The sequence below is a fragment of the Gobius niger genome (assembly GCF_951799975.1).
Source record: "Gobius niger genome assembly, chromosome: 9".
NCBI classification, from domain to species: domain Eukaryota; kingdom Metazoa; phylum Chordata; class Actinopteri; order Gobiiformes; family Gobiidae; genus Gobius; species Gobius niger.
This window is the reverse complement of record NC_136860.1, coordinates 9,748,413-9,772,321: the sequence shown is the minus strand read 5'-3', so window position 1 is coordinate 9,772,321 and position 23,909 is coordinate 9,748,413. Positions and strand designations below refer to the sequence as shown.

The window sequence follows — 23,909 nt, the reverse complement described above, 5'->3', positions numbered from 1 at the left end:
GGGCCTTTTAGATCGGAATGAGTTTGGCCCACAACAAAAACGTTCATTTTAGTGGTTTCCTCTTTCATTGTTTGCAAACACTTGAGAACTTTGAATGTGACATTTTGCGGCTGAAATGAACAAAGTCATGAAGGCCATCTCCTGAGTAAGACGTTAAAGCGTAATTATACTCGCAACGTACTGCATTCCGTGTCACACCGCAGTGTTTATACCTTGCGTCTGCACTGGTAATTAATAAATGTACAAAGCTGACAGGCATTATCGCTCTTTTGAATGTTTTTGGTTTATCGCACGGGTAGGCGGTGTGTGGGCGGGGCTAAAGACACAAAGGCGCCTAATTAATTTCGCTCACCGGCCATTGCGCCATCACGACAACGCTCGCAATTAGCCGCTCGCGTAATTAATGGCGGGAATTAGCGCGAATTAGCTTGACGGATACGTCGGACGGCGCGGGAAAATGGCTCAAAGTCGGCGCCGCATTGTTCGCCATTTTGGGAGCGCAAATCCGTAGGCGGAGGGTAACATAATTCCCTCTCATCGCTCATCCACAAGCTACTGGTCCCCGGCGCCTGAACGGGACGCCTTTGTGGGGGCCCTAATTCATCACGGGGGGAGAGAGAAAGAGAGAGAGAGAGTCGAATCGTGGCGGGATGCAAGGGACCCGCCGGAGAGCACGGTGTAACCCACACAGCTGGTGCGGATAAGCGGCCCGGACACTGACGGATGAGGCGCGCGCAGGTGACCAAGCCTCTTCATCACGCGTCGTCCACCGGAGCTGCTAAAGAGGCTGCTTATACCGCTCAGTTTATGTTGATGTATGCGGGCCCCGGGGAGAGCGGTCACAATGGGTATACGCACAGGCCCCCGGCGTGATAAGTGGCACTGTCAGGGGGAGGTAAAGGAGGAGTTTGTCAGGGGAGCGGGACGGCCATTGTTGCGGAGGTTCTTTGTGGTTTCGGGGGTTTTTTTGGGCAATGTGTGATCATCTCGTCTGCGCAGACAGGTGGAAGTGGCCGGAGATTGGTGACTGTCAATAAGAACAACGTACAGACTGTACGGCAAAAATGTGCTCAGGTGCTAGTCCTGAGCCGCTGTGACTGCTTAGGTTGGCCCGCCCCAAGCAGCATGTTTTTGGAGGTCGGGTCAGTGATCCTCTGAAACGGTGCAGCGCCTCATGGGTTTGTCCAATGTTTCCATCTCCTTCCTCTTCCTCCTGCGCAGCTCCCTCCTGTCCTCCACTAAACAACAGTCTTTCACCATCATCTCCTCGTTTGTCCTTTTTTTTTGTTTCCTGCAGCGCCTCTTGTGACACCTCCACTGTGCTGCAGGTTTTTTTTTTTTTGGTGCCTCTTCAGTGTTTTAGAAGAAGAAATGTGTCCATCTCAAATGTCTTTAGCTCACAAACTAGCTGTTTACTATTGAAAAGCTGTTTCCTTTATGGTTATTAATGACTCTGCAGTAAAAAAAAATCTACTGAACCTCACAAAAGCACTAGCCTGGCACTAGACTAAAATCACAAGTTATATTTAATCTGATGACTGCCAATTTATTTAGGAGAGGTGTGGTTTACGATTGTCCATAGCCGTTTATTGGGTGCTATGAATTTCTATCATGCGTCTGCACGAAGCCACAGCCAATCGTATCATCGTATGACGTACCCGCTGCAAACTTTCGAGCTAACCTATTTAGAACATGGTCTAAAGCTTGATCAAAAGATGGTGTTGCGTCTGCTGCTGTCATGTTGGATTCGTAAATAAATTATATAATTTGTTTATCCCTAAACAGTGAGACACAGTCCCTACATTTAAGACTAGGCTCAAAACGTACCTCTTCGAATTAGCTTATAATCAGGTCAGTTTGGTAAAGCTCTGACCCACAGCCTGAAGTAAAGCTGCCTCAGGAGGAACACTGCTGTGGGAAGTACGGTCCACTGAGCGCTATCCTCTTCTTTTTACTGCAGACTTTGTCTTATTATGATACAAAATTTAATTTATCTGTAGTCTGTTCATCACTATTCACATGGTGTCTCCTGTCCCACTCCCCCTCGGGAGGGCCTGTCTAGATCGAACGGAGGAACCTGGGTGAACGGAGGAACCTGCATTCTGGAATCTGAGGACTGAACGGTCTGTGATCTTGGCCCGTCTGCTGAGGGATCCTTCGGCCCTGGGTCTCTACAGCCTGTCCGTCCATGGGAGTGGATCTCTCCTTCTGTGGTTCTCCCCAAGGTTTCTCCTTTCTCCTGCCGGGTTTTTGAGGACGGGGGACACCCACGCCGCTCGTCGCTACCTGCTGCCAACGCTTATTGGACATTATATTTGCCTAGATTCACCTGAACTTTAAATTGTCATATTTATTGCTCTGTTGTATTGCCTTAATGTTTGGTGCAGCCCTGTGAGGCGACTTCTGTTGTGATATTGAGCTATACAAAACCATTAAACTTAAACTTAAACTTAACTTAAACAAACTACATACATTCTGTATGTGGAATAGTGTATATGTGATTGGTTCCCAAATCCATGCAAAGATTTCGGCCATGGTCCCCAGGCTGCTGTGAAGTTCGAATTGATTTGAGCACACACTGCAGCATGGGGATTCCCAGGCTACAAAAGCACAGCAAAGATGAACAAACAGAAACAGCAGAAAAAGGCAGGAGAGAGGGAAGTGGCTGCTTGTTTTGATGTTGCTTTTATGTTTTAAAATTAAAATTCTTTTAACGTAGTGGTGTGCGATTTGTGAACGAATCGTTCAAAACTCATGAGTCACTTTACTGAATCAAGAGTCATGATTCCCCTCCTCCATTTACCCCTTTTACTCATTCGGAGCTGTTTTCAAAGGCTACACCACAATTTAGCCAGTATTTTCCATTTTCCCCTAGGTCACATTCGGTGCTTCAACATTAAGAGTGATACAACACTAAACTCATGTCAATCTAGGGCCCCATCCGAAACGCAAAAATTTGTAAGAGGTCTAATGCCAAACCGAATGTGGGTCAGCGTCCGCCATGATAAGAAGCCTCCGAATTGGGCTGTCAGTGAGAAAGGAGTTAGGGAAAGGAGCCTGTATGCTAACTATCATAGCTACTTTAGCATAGAGACCTCTGGCGATAACTCCCCGGTGATTAGGAGCTGTGTGCCATCCCATAAGCCACCGCGCCGCCATATCATTCATATCATTATTGTGGTTCATGTTTGAGTCATGTCCATGGAGTAGGAATGTTCTTGTAGTCCAATACTGTATATACGGTATATGTGATTTCAGATCATACTACAATCACTTATGATAGGACAAACATTGCATTATTGTCAAGAAAAAATATTTAAATTCCACAGTAAAGTACTTTGCAGAACACTATAATTACACATTACTGCAAACCAAATGTCGCGATGTTGCTCCAGCTGTCTTTCCAGTCCCGAACGTGGGAAGAATCTGGGGAACTCCAGGGCCGTTAAATGGCCGCACTTGTTCCCGGCTCTGAACTCCACGGCTGGAAACCGCTGCTGCTCCTCCGCCGCCCGTGCATATAGAAGCACTTACACAGTTGCAAGAAACAGATTTGCTTTCAGCTCTGGTGGAGGTGAGAGAAGGGAGGCAAAGGTCAAACCCCACGGATCATCGTTTGAGTCTGAAGAGATCAGCGCCGAGTGGATTCCGGAGACTATGAAGGAGATTTAACCGAATTTTTTTGCAGGTTTGTTTGAAGGATTTTCAAGTTACGAAAAGGCTGCCATAAAAAGGGATAATGGGTTTTACAGTTTACAAACCACACTCCTTTGCTTATGGTACAAGTTAAAATGGATCCCACCATCATGTCCACACAGGAGGTTGCTTTTTGTTTTTGTTTAGGTTTGAAAAGCGAGCACTCATCCAAGCCTGTGCAAGACAAGACAGTGCTGTAGTGTTTTAACCGCGGACTGAGGTTACAGGTAAATAAATCTGAAATAAACAGTGAACTTTCTAATATATTACATACCCCCATATCTGGTCTTTCTCTTTGGAATACTCCCATTTGATGTCTTGAGTAAAGACAAAGTGTATCTGGTGAAGGTCCTTGTATTGGTAGCGAAAAAAACTATAACTGTATCCTGGTGCAAATCACTACCCCCCACAATAAATCAATGGAAGGAGAGAGTTATACAGGTGTATACAATGGAAATAACCTCTAAATCTTAGAGTGGACACATTTGAAAAAAGGTGGACCCCAGTGGTAAAATGTTTGAATTTATAGAGATTCCCAGTGTGCTGTCAGGAATGTAAAGCCATTTATGTACATTTGGATGTATAAAGACAAAGAGAGTGTAATAACACGAGGTATTCATTTAGGTACTAATCTGCCGAGACTTTTGATTTATTTTTATTCCATTCATATGTTTATTTTGTTAAAGAAAATGTGTATTGTCTTTTCATTGCAAACATTTGAAGCTTTTTGTATCACACAAAATATGTGGATATAAGACTCTTCACAATCTTATGTTGTAATAATAATAAATACTTTTGTAAAAAAAAAAAAAAAAAAACAGTGATTGAATACATACTATACTAAGGCTGTATCGACAAAGCGCTTGTAATTTTCGAAACTTTCTCTGTAAACACGGAGCCAGCTCAGTAAAAGTCCACATCCACATGAAGAAAGTCATGTGTGTAAAACCGCTGCGATTCATCTGCCAGGCCTGTGTGTGGCGCTGTAGATAGCGCATCTCCAGTAAACTACAGACCCCCAAAACGCTGGTTTCATATGGATGATAAGTTGGATTGAAAAAAATACTTTTGCGTGTAGTCCTGAGCTTGATTTTGTGTGGACAGGCCCTAGTACTAATGTAGAGGAAGTGATGTTGGATCCTACATTTACTTTAAAAAATAATGTTAAAAAGGTTTGCCATGTTCCATGTTCTGGAATTTAACATCGCCAACTTCCAGCACATCAGGAGCTCTTTGTAATTGGCAGCAATCCTAATTCAATGCAATGACCATATAACATATCGTACTGTAAACCCTCTTAGATCATTACATATTCAGGCCTGGAAAATCCTCAACGGTGCAACATACTTGAAAAATACAGTATACTGAACTTCGACAACTTGGCCATGTATCTCCTTAGTACATAAAATCCTTAATGATGTTAAAGGGATATTTCAGGATTTTTGACATAGGGCCTACTTTCCTAGTTATCCAGAGTGTTGCTGATTTCTGGAGATATTTTTTTTTGTAATTCATGCAGTTCTTATATTTGAAGAGTTTCGTGGCGCTAGGCTAGTGCAAGGCTTGCGCATTTCTATGGCATCAGCTAGCCTGCATTAAAAACAGTCTGACCCGCTCCACAGTGCACCTGAGGCAAATCACTTATAACACCAGACTAAACATATAAATGTCTGTGTCCATAGAATAAATTTAACCATTTCGCATTTAAAATAACTTATATTTGAGCAGCATCAGCTTCGTGTTTGTATAAGCTACGCAGCGGCGGAGTGATCTGCTAGAAAATAGTCCCTCAAAATGAGATCATTCATGTGATGCAAAGTCAGCTATATTCCAGAAATTTATTAATTAATCTACACAAACATTTATATGGTTAGTCTGGTGTTATAAGTGATTTGCCTCAGGTGCACTGTTTTTAATGCAGGCTAGCTGATACCATAGAAATGCGCTAGCCTTGCACTAGCCTAGCGCCACGAAACTCTTCAAATATAAGAACGGCATGAATTACAAAAATAAAATCTCCAGAAATCCGCAACACTCGGGATAACAAGGAAATGAGGCCCTATGTCAAAAATCCTGAAATATCCCTTTAACATATCAAACTTAAAGGAACAGGCCACCGTTTTTCCACACTGTGATATGTTCTTATCTGAGATTAGACGAGTTGATACGTACTTGTGCCTGTGGAAGAGCTTGGTCGCTTCTAACTTCACCCCGTTTGGAGCCATAGGAATATACTGGGAAAGGCCAATTGTTAACAACATCTTTGGTCGTTTTGTGTGACTGAGGGCACGCGCAAAGCCCAGATAGGTACATATCAACTCATCTAAGCTCAGGTAAGAACATATCTCAGTATGGAAAAACAGTGACTTGTTCCTTTAACCTTGACCCTGACAGTGTCCATACAAAGTGTTAAATGTACGAAAGCTTTCTCATGTATGGAACACGACGACAGTATGTATATAAGTATATAAACTGCTTTGATCAGTCACAAACTGTAGCGGAGAAAACGTACCAGATCACTGCCCACCTGTGGATGGGTGTGATGCAGAGGTCAGCAGCCCGCGGGGGGATGTTCTGACCTGAAAAGGGTCAGGCCCTGTGTGGTCCGCTGCAGCACGCTCTCATCTGCTTCGGATGAGACGCTGCTCTGATATAAAAATACCTGCCCGCTGAGACGCCTTATAAACCCGTACGCTCCGCACTCCGGGATCCGAACACCGGGTCTGGAGAGCATTACGGGCCAGACGCGTTTACTTTAGATAGAAGCTTCTGATTCACATCACACAGACTTGGACTATTTTGAGGTTTCGATCACTGTTTTCCACCTCTGGCTCCATAGCAAACAACGAAAAGAAGGTTCTTTCGCAAAAAATATCTCAATTTTGAATTTTTATCAAAGTCATTTTGGATCTTGGTTTGTTGCTGTACTCCACAGGTGCCACTTGTGAAACTAAAGCCGCGCGGATTTGATTAAGACCAAGTTACTTATATATTCTCAACCTCTTGACCCCACCTGAACTGAGGACATTTTCTCCAGTTTGGCCTTACCCAAATCTAAAAGCGACTTGAAAAAAGGGTCAAAATGGTGTTGAGAACGAGGATGAAAACGCAAAAAAAAAAAAGCATCATCAAAATGTGACCAGTAAAGCGTGGAAAAAGGGATGAAAAAGCAACAAAAGCAGGTCAAAAACCCAATGAAAAGCGTCAAAAACGTAACCAAATAATGTGACAAAAAATGAGGTAACAAAAACACAAAAAAGATAAAACATGTGACAAAAGAGCATGAAAACGCAAGTGCCAAAAAGTGTCAAAAATACATTAGAAAAAAGAGACAACGCAGCAACGAGAGGAATAATCTTTGATCAGTTTTGCAGGTTGTAATGGTAAATGTAAAGTAAAAGGCAGGGACAGAGGTGCTGAAAATAGAAAAAATATGTAATTTACTACTCAGAAGATGAAATAATAAAGGCTCACAATTTGTTTTTTACTATAACTGTCAAAAAATTTGGGCCCCGCTTAGCAGAGGTCAACAGAACAACAACTAGACTCAAACAAACTGTCCCGCAACAAAGAAACAAGGCTGCTTAAATGGGGTGGAGTAAACACAACATCATAAGAGGAGGTATAACACAAAGAAACAAGAACAAACAAGAATACTAAACTTAGCAAACTTATCAAAACAAACAAACAAAGCAAACATAAGTACAACATGGCTCAAAATAAGTGCATATAAAGTAGGTTAAAACAAAAACAAAAAGATAACAGAATCAATTAGTGTTCCCCCCTCAGTTCATTTTGACTTGGTACACTCCGAGGTTTTAAGATGGCCTCCGACCCCTCCAGCCAGTCTTTGTACACAATTGTGGTGGTGGTGGTAGAGGCATCCACCACATAGGTCTTAGCTTTCAAAAGAGGCATTACACTGGCCGGTAAGAGGCTGTAAACGCTCCAGTCGAGGTACAGCTGTAATAATACCTTAGGAGCACTTCGACGGCTGCACAGTCAAGTCGAAGTGCTCCTGAGGTGCTTCATAATTTGCATGTGGTGCAAATGGACAGAAATAAAGCATACTAATAGAGCATAGGATTTTAAATTCTTAAAATCTTAAAATCTATTTTTAGCTATAAAGAGGACATATCACACACATGGGGCTTAAAGGCCACTGTTTTTCCAAACTGAGATATGTTCTTACCTGAGTTTAGACGAGTTGATAACTTTGTAACTTTCTGGTCTTGATAGGGGAGGTGAAGTTAGAAGTGACCCAGCTCTTTCATGTTTTGCATATTTAAATACGGTTACGTGAGTAGTTACACGATCCGAGTATAGTCACACAAAATTAAACATGTCGATTTTCTAAGTGGATTAAAAGGGGAACTATATTGTAAGGCGTAATAATACCTTACAGGAGCACTTCGACGTCGCCCAGTAAAGTGAAGATATTACTGTGCGGACGTTCGACCTGTTCCTTCAAATTTTTTCAAATTTATTTTGGTGCCTCAGCATTTACATTTTACACTTTATAATATTTAATCATGTCTCTTTAAGAACTAGATAACAAGTAAATACCGGCCCCAAAGCTGGTCAAGACTTTCACTAACCTCCTCCAGTTTTGTTTTACAGCCTGGTTTACAGCTTCAGCTCGGCATGATATCTTTGAGGAGAGCAGCTCAGAACTGATATAATGTCGGATTATGGGCTTTAAAGGATCTGTATCTTGCTATTTTAGCCATTCCAAAGTAAAGTATAGGCATTCATATGCTGTATTGTAGCACTACCACTATGGAGTACTCATTTTTGTGATAAATATATTATGTGTTTTCTTGAGGTATTTTTAAAACCCGGAAGACAAAACACTTGGATTCAGTTAACTCCGCTCATACATTTTTACCGTTGTAGAAATATAAATATCACAGCAAAAAGTGAAGTTACTTCACGATGCAGTTATAAGGAGTTGACATCTGCAACACAGCTTCATAAATGGCTAACACACAAGCTAACACATAAGCTAACACGCGTTTTGATTGACTCACCGCTCTGTCCTGGCTGCTTCATGGCTGTTTACATTATAGGACTCGCGTTGGTTATAAAAGTTAATTCACTTTGGTTCTGGCGAAGGTTCACCAAACATCCATCTTTTGTCGTTAAATCCCGGAGAGAAATTCCAACTTCTGGCGAGTGGACTACCTCTTTAGGAAGGTTGAATAAAGTCCTGCACCTCTCGCAGCCAAACGCGCTTTTCTCCGTGATGGTAAGAAAAAAGAACAGGTGTCCAGAGTAGGTTAGAAAGAGCTCCTTCACAGCTTTCGGAGAGAACACGACATCTGTTCAGATGCTCAGGAGGTGCGTTTGTTTTCTCTGAAGGGGCAGTGAATGAAAAAGCTGTTTTACAAATTAAAATCAGGCCATAAACACAGAGTTAAGACATTACATTACAGACGTCGAGCACCTCCGTTCCGCTGTTACGACACAACTGAGCAAGTCAGTCGTTCACCAGGAGAGGGCGGAGCAGCTGCTCAGAGCAGGATTCAGGAGGATTACTGAGAACTGCGTGAAGGAAGTCAAAAGCCAGTCTGCGGGTGTTTTTGATAAGGAAACAGCATAACAACATGGTTAAAAGCTCCAAAAAAATGATTTTGCATGATATAGGACCTTTAAATGTGAACGACAGTTTTGGGTTTTTGACACTGTGTCCAGGAAGAACAAATCAAAGGGCTGAGCATCTTTCTGTCTTCCAACCCGGTGACGCCATGATCCCGCCCCCTTGATTGTTCGAACCCAAACCAAATCCCCTTTCCTAGCCCTAACCGAAACCTTGACTTTAAACATTTGTGAAACTATAAGGCTAGATTTGGTGCGTCGTCGAATGAGAAGAAATTAAAAAATACAAGGTGGTTAAACTTTCTCAAATTAGAAACCTTCCTTGAATGTATGGTTACATTATACCGCTCTCCCGTGCTGCTTTTTCAACAAAACCTGCCCAAGTTAATCACCTTCTCTTTATTCAGCCAAAATGCTTTCTCAGCCTACGCAGCTACAAAATCCCATCTCCCATTTGGAACTTGAATCTGAAAACCACAAACGAGCGCTTGTTTTCAAGGTGAACAAAGTATCTGCCTCACGTCAGAGCTGCGCGGTGCGTTCGAGGACGCCTAAAGGCCAACGCCGCCGGCTCTTTTAACGCCATTCGACACAGCCCCTCCTTGACGTGCGCTGCGTTCAGGAGCGCGCGCTCAATCTACGCAACCTTTGGCTCCGCTCCTTGTCAGAAGGTGAAGGTCATTGGCTAAGGTTGAGCGCTTTTGTGGGTGTACGCTTCCAGAATAAAAGCTTTTCAGGGTGTACCCGTTTATTTCTTTTTTTTCCCCTTTTACTCACCCCTGGCATTAACTCCGATCCGTCTCTCAATCGTCACGCAGCCCGTGTTAAACTGGAAAAGCCACACAAAGGGATGGTGTCACGTAAATGTCCAATGAAAACTTTTATTAGTTGCCAGACTATAATTAGCAGATGATATTTTAGAGTTAACGCCCGGCAAATATGAGCTTGTGCCGCGATCACGGTGTCACGTCCCAATTTCCAACAAAGGTGAACAAAGCGCAGAAAGAGCTGTCTGTTACCGTACGATGGCAGACGGTAGAATTAATTTAAACGCGCGTCGTACAAGGCTGCGGGCCAGGACGGATTTTGACTTTATTTAGTTTTACAGAGGCAGACATTTCCTCAAAGACGACACCAGAAAGTAAGAGTTTTTCAGGATCTATACTTTACTCACCCGTTACTTTGATTCCACTGTAATTGAAAGATAAAAATGCACTTTATACTGTCCCATTTATAAGCCCGATGACGCCACTCCAGACCAGTAGGTGGTGCCGTGTGCGGGTGTACGGTCAATGCCGCTGACCCACAACAAGGAAGACGGTTTGTCCCCGTTTTTTGGGGAATTCAGGCCCGATCAGGTTTATGAAGCTGCAAAGTTATCATTTTCCGCACTGGTTTAACCTCGTAAACCCCACCTGAACCGAGCACTTTTCCTCCAGTTTGGCTTTACCCAAATCTAAATGGTTCTTGAAAAAAAAAAGAGTCAAAATAGCAACAATAATGAGACGAAAATGAGAATGAAAATGCAACAAAAGAGCAAAAACAAAGAAATGAAAAGAAGGCAAGGAAAAAAAGATCTGTTTGGATCATTTTTGCAGGTCGTAGCTTTCGAATGAGGGCGCACGCTTTTAGATTTGGGTAAAGTTGAATTGGGGAAAATGCACTTGGTCAAAATCCTTTGAGTATTTAAGGATTTTCTGCAGATTTTCAAATTTGTTCAATCAATGTGTTCATATGAAACTGCGATTACAAATAGGCTTAAATGTGCATTAACTAGTGCGGTCAATCGGTTATTTAAAAGATTAAAAAAAAGAACGACTTTTGGATTGTGTAATTATTATATTCATCATTAAAACTTGGTCGACTGACATACTCTCATTTAAAGCTTTTGCTTACATTTCACAAACAAACTAATCATGTCATAAATCTATGTGAAAAGCCACTTGCATTTGTAATTTGTAAAGCAAGTATGGAGTGAATGAATAATGCCATGTAAAGCGTCTTTGAGTGGCCAGAAAAGCGCTATATAAAACCAATGCATTATTATTATTATTATTATTATTATTATTATTATTATTATTATAAAAGGCTGTGTTAGGTTAACCGTATTTTAGAAGCTATTTTTTGGCTTAAATTTCTCTTGCGACGCGTGGACCCCTGCACGGCACCAACAGTGTGTAAACTCACTGATGGTTGAGCAAGGCAGAAGGACGCTCTCCCCAACCAAAAAACCTCTGAAGTCAGCAGTGTGGGACCTCTTTGGGTTTGACCAAGGGGTTGTTGTATGAAACAACCTCCTCGAGATAATTCTTCAAACTGCAAAATTCACAATAAAGTTGTCCAAATGTTCAGAAATACAACTGACTCAGAATACAAAAACAAAAAGCGAATCCGCTCCTCTCTCTGCTTTATTGTCATTTTTTAAAATTCTATTTATTCATTTATTTCAGGCAATGGCTCAGAATAGTACAAGGTAGACAAAATATAGTGCAGTCATTTTGTGCAAAAAGGAATATACTGTATGTAAACATCCAATTCTACCTGAAAGGGAGTGAGAAGAAGATAACACCCCCCCTTCCCCATTCAGTGACTAATACATTCATTCACTGTTACTTTGTTCAAGGATTATTATAATGTTATATCATGGTGGCGTTAACAATTTGTACCAACAATATAAGGAGAATAACAATACCAACAATTGAAATAAACAGAACAGAAAACAAAAACACGCACACACACACACACACACATTCTTGTACTTCTATCTTAGTGAGGACACTCATAGACATACTGTATTACGCAGACCCTAAAACCCTAACCCTAACCTTAACCCAATTCTAACCCTCACTCTGTTGGTCTTAATTAATTAATTATTTTAATGCAAAGACTTAAGACTCTTTAATGCAAGAGTCTTAAGTCTTTTTTAGAAACAGATCTGTTTCCTTTCTGGGAAACAGAAGAATGATGTTAAGACGCAGACATTACTAAACTTTAGACACGTTTCCTCAACATTAGATTTTATTCCACTCTTGCAAAGAACATCCCCCTCGTTACCCATTTCTTTCACTTACAAATAGCACATTCAAACATTTAAAAAGACATTCAAAATTTTTTTTTTGTAACTAATACAAATACAAAATAAAACCTGGGTCTATCCATTATTTAGACTTTGTCTCTGAAATGCATTTTGCAAAAACGAAATGCAACTTGCAATACATTATTTTCTAATATTTATATCAGTAATGTACAGTAAAGGTTTCAAATGGATAGCTCTCAATCTAATTTTATTCCCTACAAATAATCTACATAGATTGAAGCGCAGGCAAACGCAAAACCCTTCTACTGAGAGAGTGTAAATGTAGAAATGTGTGTGTGTGTTGTCGAGAGGTTACTACAAGCTAGAGCAGGTACAGGATTTCATCTCACACTCGGAAAGACATTAACTCCATGTTTTGTTTGTCTATTGTCGTCAACTGTGCCATGAAATCCAATCAAAGACCGATCCTCTTTAGTTTGACGGATCTGAAACCCTTTTGTAAAAACCTTGGCCCGTGTATCACTTTCCCTTCAGATCCGTGCGCGGCGACAAGTACCGACGTGCAAACAACAGCCGTTATTAGCGCGCGTGTAGCGACTTGAGCTACTAGCGCGGTTGACGGGCAGATGCTAAAGGCCTGTGGCTCGTGTGAAACGCCGGAACATTCCAGGCCCATCAGTCACCGCGGCAGATACGTCTCAATCACACGGAGCGGACCCCAAACCGCGACGGATAATTGATCACAAGAAGAAGATGAAGAACAAGAGAGGCTGCAGGCGAGGTAAGTGAGACGCGATGTTAGCGCAGATAACGTCAGCTAGCGTTAGCCTTCGTACGGTATTCCGAGAGCAATCCATAAAGATGTCAAAAAGTTGTCTTTCAACGGAATCCGAGCTAATGTTGGAGATGAGGGGAATGATATACCATGTCTGTGAGCATTTGGGAAACGGATAGAGCGTCTGCTGGTGCTAGCTAAAACAGAAGTTAGCATAGCTGCTTTTTGTGCTTGTGTGACATGTTGAAATGTTTCTAATAATAATAATACATTTTATTTGTATAGCGCTTTTCAAGACACTCAAAGACGCTTTACAGAAAACAAGAATAAAATCACACATAAAATTAGCACATTAAAATAGAGGACAGTTATTCAATATTAAAAGCCTTTTTAAAGAGGTGAGTTTTGAGTTCTTTCTTGAAGGTGAGGAGGTCAGAACAGGCACGGAGCGGTGGGGGCAGTGAGTTCCAGAGTGTGGGGGCGGCGATGGAGAAGGCTCTGTCTGTTCTAGCCTTTTTTTTTAGATGTAGACTTTTTTTTTTTTTTTTAATTAAAGATACACATGCGCCCAAACAATGAGATCAGCTGACTACCTGACAACTCAGGAGAGAAAAATCTACGGAACAGTGACAAAAAAAGCGACAAAACACAACCAAATCATGACAAAAAAGCGGCGAAAATGTGCTGAAAAAAAAAGAAGCAGTTACAGAATTTAAATATCTGAGATTATACCTGGATTCAAAGCTCATCTTCAAGGCACACAGTAAAATACTGGCAGTGAGATCAATGTTTTGTTGTCAGTCACACATTAGCTTTCTTAGCGGTATGTGGCCATCCCGCCTTTGCTCTACCCGATCCCGTCAGACCTTGGAAGCTGGTCGGTACTTGGATGGGAGACCGTTTGGGAACACCAGGAAGCCTGGTGGAAGTAGTGAGTGAGTGGTTGGTGATGGTCAGAGGGGCCGATGGCACAGACTGGTTCCCTCGTTTCCATCAGTCTACCCCAGGGCAGCTGTGGCTACAATAGTAGCTTACCACCACCAAGTATGGAGTGAATGAATGTAAATGCAATGTAAAGCGTCTTTGGTGAGTGTCCAAAACAGCGCTATATAAAACCGATGCATTACTATTATTAGAGTCAAGGTGAAAGGGACCAGGTCTGCGAACTAGCTTTTAGCTATACGGCCTATGAGCATGGCATCGGTTATTGTAACAATGCTTCTTGTTCTGTCCCTATCAAATAAACATATACATAAAATAAATAAAATATTACACATATATATATATATTTTTTTTCGACCTTGATCCTCTCGCACATATTGCATCTTAAGTTGGTCTAACACACACGCGCCACAATCAATCCCAGGAAATCCTTATACAAACAAGCTTTTCCTACAAAGCATCCGGAACACAGCGCCTGAAGCAACTAAAGAGTCTCCCTCATTCTGTTCATCTGTTCAAGAATGCCCAAAAGAGGCTGGTGGAGACAGACTTATTAACACTAAGTATACTTTGCTCTTTTCATGTACTTCTCTATGTATATATTGAATGTATTTTAGCTGTATTGTATTTGTAAATTGTTGTTTGATTTTAAGGCTGGCCTCAACATCTGCCTAAGTTATTTGACCTTTTCAAATAAATAACAAATAGATCATCAGGAAACTAAAGTAAAAAAATACTAAGGAAAACACAAAAGCAAATCATCACAAGAGTAAACAACAGTTGATCTACCTATTGTTGTTTCAAACCTTTTCTTAATGTCACTTTGCTTATTCCATTCTTCACAGCGCCGTGACCTGACCTTCCGGACCACCCTGGAAACACTCTGCCTCCCTCTGCGCTGGTACAGTCTGCTGTTCAGTGAGCCAGTCCGGGTCCATACGCCCAGAGCGGCGGGAGTCTGCGGTTCAGCCAGAGTTCACCGGCTCCTGCCTCTTTAACAGCCTGTGTCAGAATGGCCCATCATGCCCAGCCTGCCCGAGGGATGCCAACCTCCGCAGCCCGAGCGCCGAAAGGACAGGACCTCATGTCAGCGTTTGGAACCGGCCCAACCCGACAAGATACGCTACATTTGATGGTAATGGTAATGGTGTGGTAACATTGAGGATGTCCTTCCTGTCGCAGCCAGAAGGTGTGAGCGTTTTGTAACGTGCAGTGTTTGGTTGTATCTTCCTCTGAAGGCTTCAATTTGCATTTCCTGGAATTTGTGGCTTCGTAGTATGATATCAGAAAAAACATCAGACCAGTTCTGAACTGCAATGCCTTGAAAGAACTTTTGGTTTGTACCTTCCCCGATAGGGCTGCACGATATTGCTGGGTTGCAGGTTATAGAATGTGATGATGTCACCGGATCCAGTGGGGGGCAGGAGCCAGTTTTTCCTATTAACTGCATTACACTTTCACTTTCAAGTCATATCTAAAGAAAATGAATTGCAAAAATTATCATTAATATCAGTCACTGGGTCCATGATCTCTCTGTACAAGACCAAAAATGTCCTTAAAAACAAAATTAGTTTACCTCTATATAATATTATAGGCCTTTAGAAAGCTGTGATGTCACCTGCAACCCAGCAATTGAAGTAATATTGCAATAACGATATTATTGTGATATTTCACTAAACCATTTCAACACGATGTGGTCCATTCTAATTAAACACAAATAACTAGTAACTAGTTTTTAAGCAAACTGTCAAAAGAAGACTTAAAAAACACTCCATCAGGAGCAAAACAGAACTAAACTAAATTAGGAAATGTTAACTTGAACTGAATTTTTACACATTGATAAGTTCTGTTTGTTGTTTGTTTTTGCAGTCAGATGAAGACTTCAGTGATGTTGCGATATATTGTGTTTTTTACGGATATTGCATCACCTATAACAACATTTTTTGCGATATATTGTGCAGCCCTACTGCCTGACCAGAAAAAAATGATGTCCACCTGGATGTAGCTGTTCTGATCTGGGTTTCATGTCTAGGTTCAGCAACACTATGTGCCCAAAGAAGGTAATCGGCTGACGACCTTAACACCCTGAATGGCCAGGTTATTCCATCCATGGATTTCTTTTTTCCCAAATGGCACAGGCATATCCCAAGATGGTAATGCCAGGATTCATCGGGCTGACATTGTGAAAGAGTAGCTCAGGGAGCGTGAGACATCATTTTCACATGTGGATTTGCCTGCACAGAATCCAGATCCTAACAATATTGACAATCTTCAGGATGTGAAGGCTTTGCACACACACTCAATGAGATTCTAAAACTATCAACACAAATTCCACAGTTCCACTTGCAACTAAATTTGCAAACAAAATATATTCAGTCATGGAAGTGGTACAACAAAATGTAACTGAAATTCAAAGAAGCACCAATGTGTACATACATAAATAAAACTGTATGGAGTCTGATAAATGTTCTTCTGAATTAAAAACGACACATAACTCAATCAAAATGCATTGTAGAACAATCGCACACCCAGATTCCAGTAGCTGTGTTATTCCAGCAGTCACAGACCACACGTTGTCTGAGGCTGTCTGCGCTGTATTTAGCACGACATCAAACACAGCTCTGAAAAACCGAGGCAAGTATCCAAATCTGCAGAAGTGCAGCAGGTCAGAGGAAGGTCACTGCTGCAGTGCATATGTGCCAGAAAGGTAAATCATCAAACATCCATCGGTTTCTACGGCTTATCCATCGACCCCGCACACCTCTAAAGCTCACGACTTGGGCGAGAGCAGGAATGTCGATTGACCAGTAAATCGAGATACCGCTCCATAAAACTTCAATACGACAACTGTAGAACCTCCAAAATCTGCCCGTCGATTTCATGCTCCTTCCTTCCCTCACTCGTGAACCTGACCCCAGGATACTTGAGGCAGGGACTCCTGAGCGATCAAGCACCTTTTCCTCTTGAGAAACATGACGTCGGATTTGGAGGTGCTGATTTTCTTCCCAGTTGCGTCTGATGGTGGTGATTTTGAGAAGATAACTGGACAAAATACCGTAGTGAAATAGTCCTCCCATCAAAAGCAGATTTAGATTTAAAACTGTCCATCGTTTGTGCTATAAACAATAGCTTTATAGCAATGTCGTTTTTGAGACATTGATGATTTGTTTATTCATATTAGCCCCTTCGAGTGCTCCATAATGGCTAAAACTAGTGCCAACGTTTGTGCTTCATTTGCGCTGCTTTGTTCTGTTAAGAGTTGTGTCTGTGCCTTTCATTTTTAGATGCTTTCCAAACAAGAAATGCATCGTCACCTATTGCTGTAAAGCTAGCTCTGCTACACATGTTAGCTAAACATTGAGTTGCTATTCTCACGGAACAGGACACTGATCACCAAAACACGTTAGTACTTGGTTGATGACAAATGTATGTTTACACATTTAGGTTTGTGGTATTTGCACAAACCGTTCCAGACAGGATTGGAACACTTTGGACTTTGGTGAACGTCAACACAGAGCAGGCAAAAAAGAGCACACACAGAAAATTCCACAAATGATTGATATAGTTTTAATAGAAATTTGCATTTGATGGGAGACCAACTACCCCTCCTGGAACCGCCACCTTAACGTGGTGGAGGAGTTTGAGGACCCGAATAATCCTGTCGGGGGCTTCGTGCCCCGGGTAGGTATGGTAAACAGGTCCTAGGTGATGGGTCAGACAAAGAGCGGTTCAGAAGCCCCTTATGAGAGACCAACGGGCCAGGTTAGAATCATGAGGCCGTCCTTCTGTGGACCCGCCACCTGCAGGAGGAGCCATAAGGGGCAGGTGCAATGTGATTTTGCACAACCCGGCAACTGACAAGTGGAAGAAAATGGATGGATGGATGGATGGATGGATGGATGGATGGATGGATGGATGGATGGATGTTTGGATGGATGGATGGATGGATGGATGGATGGATGGATGGATGGATGGATGGATGTTTGGATGGATGGATGGATGGATGGATGGATGGATGGATGGATGGATGGATGGTTGGATGAATGGATGGATGGATGTTTGGATGGATGGATGGATGTTTGGATGGATGGATGGATGGATGGATGGTTGGATGGATGGATGGATGGATGGATGGATGGATGGATGGATGTTTGGATGGATGGATGGATGGATGGATGGATGGATGGATGGATGGATGGATGGATGGATGGATGGATGGATGGATGGATGGATGGATGGATGGGAGGCCAACTTAACGGATGTTGATAAAATCATCATGCAAATAGTCGAAGAGAGATCCCCAAACTGGACACCTTTCGAATCCTGGCTTTGTAATCAACAAAATCAGTGAAAAAGGGCAGGATAGGGTACAGGTCTTACTGCTGACATTGAACTAGAACTATGTCCGATCAAACATGGGCAGCTCTTTGCGGACAGCCCAAGACTTCTTAACACAATCGAATGCCAACGCTTTCAAATAGTGGAGGATCTCGGCTGGTACGTCCACACATTGTTACCAATTTGAGGTATTTTTGGGTACTCATGGCCCATCCACCAAACAATCCATCAGCGCCACTCGGCCCTGTCAGACTGAAGCCTTCAGACTGAGTGGACATAATTCTCTCCGCACTAAAGGAGTCCGTATGGAACACAGCTCAGGTTTCATCTGTTTCATATAAAGGCGTTCTCCACATGTACAGGAGCCCCCGTGAAGACTGGACGGATCTGACTGTGCCACAGATTTAAGCTTATTGAATACTCGTAACTTCACTGTAGCCCGGCAGATGGACAAAGAGCAAACTTCTCAAGGTTTCAAAGCATCCTCATTAAGCCTGGCCTCCTTCGGCTGTTGGTCGGTCATAAGAGGCTGCAGAAGAATCAAGTTTGTACGCGCTGCAGTCGCTGAAAACAAACTCCATGTGTGTGTTGTGCAAACTGCAAACTATTCTCACCGCTAGTAACAAGCAGCGAGTGTCCCACGACCTGCGCATTGGACAAGGTCACGGAATTTTCATCTCATCGCGGGGCGGGATGAGGTGGTCCAGAAAAAGCCTCGCCATCTCTGCTCACAAGCGTATCATTGTATTAAAGCGCATCCAAATTGTAACATCTTTACAGCAGGTTTTGGACGAAAATATGAGGCAGATTTTCATAAATCAAGCAGCGTTTTCAGCTTGTGCTTCAGAGAACGCTTTCATGAAGCTGAATAGGGAGGAAGAAAGAGAGCGAGAGCGCCACTTTTATGAGAGAAGACTAAACCTTGGGGTGTTTTCTTTGCTGCCTCTTGCAGATTTATATCTTGCTGCAACATGAAGCTGAAATTTAAATTTGGATTGTAATTGCAATATCTGTCACAAAAATCAAAATCGCGCAGCCCTTATCAGAAAGACCTGAAGCATTTAAGGACATAGGTGATGTTTCATGAATTGTTTGGGGTCATTTTGTAAAGACTTTGAGTCGAGTTCACCTCTGGCTGGTTCAATTCCTATACTGTAACATTTAATGGCTAATTCTTTTACTGAGAAACACTTTTTAAGCTACTTGTATTGTCGTTCTCATGTATGTTCTGTGTTTGGTGGTATTGCTGTTGACGTTTTAATTTAAAGAAGGCGTTTAGAAGGTTTAGTGATATGGCTAGTGCCAGAATTAGCCTAAATTTATAGCTTTGATGGAAAAGTTTGCAGGCCGTCTGTTATTTTGATGGATTGAAAATCAGGATCAATAAAGGATTATCTCATCTTAATGAAATGCGGTTTCTTAGCACGGGGAGCTCTCTTTCTAAAAGCAGCTACAATGTTTCACTTTTCAATTCGCAACTAAACAGCTTTATCGTGCCGTGATGGTTCTCACATCGGAGCTGAGAGAGGTTTGGATAAATACGATACGCAAAGGACGGAGCGAGGTGAGAGAAGATTTGCAGGACGTAAGCGCATACAGACAGGGCGGTCCACATGGAGTGTAGACTTTAAAGACGCACCATGCAAACAATGTGATTTTGGAGACTCGAGGAATCACTAGTGGCCCTGAGTTTTGAGAGCGGAATGCTCTGGTTGGCTGATATGGAATGATAGTGTCTTAATGTTCGGGGCAGCCCTGTGAGGCAACTTCTGTTGTGATATTGGGTTATATAAAAAACATTAAAATTAAACTTAAACTCAATGTCCCTTTCGCCCAATGTTTCTGAAACATTACATTAAAATTGAGAAAATGCTCCAATTGACATTTGTATTAGTGTAATATTAGCTTAAATATTGACGAGCAGATGATTTTTTACAACCGTGTCCATCAGGGTTGTAAAAAATTGCGTGGTCTCGGCGCTCCTGCTCACGAGGAGAAAGAATACGCCTCCAGCAGAGAGGCCCGCTAGCGAGACCACAGGACAGAAGATGTAGGGTTTTGGCTTTGGGAGGTGCATGTGCCATTATAATGGGTTAGAGTTACCAATACAACATTGTTTTTTTTGACAATTAATAGCTCAACAGTAACGTTTGCGACTTAAGGTGACTTTCCGGATACGGCGAGACTCAACTTGACTTGACCCCATGACCAGTCGACTTGCTTGGGACTTGGACCTTCACGATTTGGACTTGACTCAAGACTTGCATTTAGTGACTTACTCCCACCTCTGCCAGAAACTCTAACTACAACTGATCCTGGAGACCTCTGCGATGGAAAGTGAAGGCGCCACGCTAAAGAAACCTGAATAATGCATAACGTGGGACGTTTAGCTTGCGGTCGTTGCATCATTTCTGTGGTGGGAAAGCTCCTGGACCCCTGCAGAGCCTTTGTTAAGAGTGAAGCCAGCGACAGGTGCTTATCCCGAACCCAGATGTATCAGCTCGTTACAAAGCATGTCTCTGATTTGACTTGGTGTCGGAGGCTGCGGTTCCGCTGGCTCGCGTGGTCTCGGCGCTCCTGCTCACGAGGAGAAGGAATACGCCTCCAGCAGAGAGGCCCGCTGGCAGCGCGCAGGGTTCGGGCGCGCAGCTTTGGAGGCGAAGCCAAAACAAGTGTGAAGCCAGCGCTGTGATCAGAGGGGGCAGGCGGCCAGGGCTCGATTGAGTGTTCGGCGGTGGGTCTGCTCCAGCTCCTCTTTTTCACGGGAGCTTATGAAAACACCACTGAGAAAAGAAATATCACAGAGGGGCTGACACTCACCTCACAGCAGGGACGTCCCGGGTTCAGTTTCTTGGCTCAGTGAGGCCTGTCTGTGTGGAGCTTCCATGTTCCCCGTGTGTGGGGGTTCCAGACGCGGAGAGAAGGCAAAGGACGATCATCAAATTTAGTCTCATAATTCTTTTAAAACATCATTGCAATAATATTCAAAAAATCTATTAAAGGATTAGGCCACCGTTTTTACATACTGAGATATGTTCTTACCTTAGCTTTGACGAGTTCTTTAGGACCTGTCTGGTCTTCCCCCGTGCCTTCAGTCACGTAAACACAGCGCAGACGGCGTTAGCATTTAGCCTCTCCCTCTCTCCTCTATAGCTCCAAAACTGGTCAAGATAGAAGCTACCAAGCTCTTCCACGTTTTCCCTATTTAGATATGGTTACGTGAAGAGTTACACTACAAAGTACAATTACACAAAATTAAACAATGTGGATTTTCTAAGCGGATAAAAGGGGGAACTATATTGTAAGGCGTAATAATACCAGGAGTAGTTTGGCATCCGCACAGTAAAGTGAAGATTACTGCGCAGTAAAGTGAAGATTACTGCGCGGATTTCGAACTACTCCTGGTATTATTACGCCTTACAACATAGTTCCCCCTTTTATCCGCTTAGAAAATCCACATTGTTTAATTTTGTGTAATTATACTTTGTAGTGGAACACTTCACGTAACCATATCTAAATAGGGAAAACGTGGAAGAGCTTGGTAGCTTCTATCTTGACCAGTTTTGGAGCTATAGATGAGAGGGGGAGAGGCTAAATGCTAACGCCGTGTGCGCTGTGTTTACGTGACTGAAGGCACGGGTGAAGATCAGACAGGTCCTAAAGAACTCGTCAAAGCTAAGGTAAGAACATATCTCAGTATGTAAAAACGGTGGCCTATTCCTTTAAGGTGTATTTTTCCTTTGTTCTTACTTTGCTGGACATAGAACCAAAGGATCCACTGTGTTCATATTTCACAACTCATTGGTGCAAAATGGAAGAAAACACATCCGTAAATCTGATTGGAAAAATATAATTTGTGTCACAGGGAAAAAAGGGCTTCGGCTCCCAAGGCTGGAGGTGCCGATGATAGACTTCTGTATCATTGTCAAAACGCCCAGACGTGTATGGAGCCAAAATGTAGCGACTTCACGGTGTTAAACAGAGAGATGTGTTGATACAAGTTATGGCTAACACCCAGTGCTTAAAGGGACTATATCTAAATTTTATCCTTTTTAGTCAAAATGTGACAAAATGGGTATTTTTACAGTCACAGTGTCATTGGGAGTCACTATATAACGACAAAGTCCAAAAAAACAAAGAAAAAAAGTAAACACCTTTTTGTCACATATTGACTGGGTTGATCATGCACAAGTCATCACGCTGATTTGTTCACAAATGACTACTTTTTCAACATATTTTAATGGGGCAAAAATAATTCTACCCTACAATAAGGAAGACATTTCAGTTATAGCTCCTTTAATGTGATTCCAGTGGGCGAGTAAATCACTTCTCTTTGGTGCTCCAGGGGCGACTCCAAAAGACATTTTGTAAAACAGATTCCAACGGAGACTTTGCACCTCTTGATGCTCAAAGGGACTAAATAGAGTTTGAACATGTTAAATGTTGTAATTATGTATTTTCCACCCCCTACTTTCTTCGCAATGTCCTAATGTGGAGAATGAACTCAGACCTGTTCACCACAACGGCCTCTAAAATCCTGCACTAGCTTAATATAGCAACTGTAGTTACGCATAAGAGGCTATGATCTTTGTTCACATACCATTGTTGTTTCCCTGTATCATGTTTGCTGCTGCGTTATAATTTCCTTTGGGACAGTAATAAAGTTAAACCTTGAACCTAAGACCTGAGGTGTAGTAACGAGTATAAAAATGACATCTTCCATCTAGTCGCTTTAAAGCCCGGTTGTCGCCTGTTTGGTTGGATTTTTGTCACGCTTTTGATGCTTTTTTTTTTTTTTCCACTGTGTTTCCATTCTCATTTATGTCTCGTTTTGTCACCGTTTTGAGCTTTTAGATTTGGGGGAAGTCGAACTGGAGGCGGGTTAAATTAGGCTTAACAGGTGTCATAATCTAATCAGCCCTGATGAAGACGGAGCGCCTCGTCTTTTCCATGTCTGCTCATCCCAATCTGCGAACGTTGAGGTCAGTAAACATCCCCTCCACATACATTGACCTGAAGCACCTTGAAAATGACCCGCTCGCGCTTATTTAACATCTCGTCGTTCCCTAACAAGCGCTCTTTGGCCCACGGCCGAAGAATAAAGACGGTCCATCCTGCTTCCCCGTCTTCGAATCTGGACGGTGTGATAGCCGAGGTTTTGCACCACTGAAGCAGCGCTGGTGGATCTCTCAGTAACAGATGTGGACGCTGAAGCAGAGAATGAGAGCGGTGTGAGCGGAGGAGGATTACCCAGCCTGGGGGGAAGGAGGAGGAGGAGGAGGAGGAGGAGGAGGGGGGTGGTTTACCCAGCCCAGGGAGGAGAGGGACACCCACCGTCTGCTGCCCGCTCTGTCTCACTGCTCCGCTCCCTCCTCAGCATTCTGCAAGTACAACCCGGCTCCACCTGCCCGTACAGCTCGGGTCTGAGTGCGTCAATAGGCATCGGTGGAAATGTGAAGCATCACAGTTTCATAGAGGAGAATTGTTTCAGTTAGGAATAGCATGGCTAGTGCCCTCCTGTCC

The 23,909-nt window shown here is 42.6% G+C and overlaps 2 protein-coding genes across 2 annotated transcripts in view; both read left to right on the top strand.

Annotated features, from left to right (window-relative positions):
- The window catches only part of LOC306967805 (complement C1q-like protein 2), a 120,308-nt gene extending 110,080 nt beyond the window's left edge, over positions 1-10,228 (top strand). Inside the window, exon 4 of the mRNA XM_079562995.1 lies at positions 10,216-10,228. The gene's annotated coding sequence lies outside the window, so the exon portion shown is untranslated. The remainder of the gene's footprint in view (positions 1-10,215) is intronic.
- Positions 1-23,909, top strand: part of LOC306967802 (complement C1q-like protein 2) — a 339,758-nt gene that overhangs the window by 122,459 nt on the left and 193,390 nt on the right. The window lies entirely within an intron of this gene.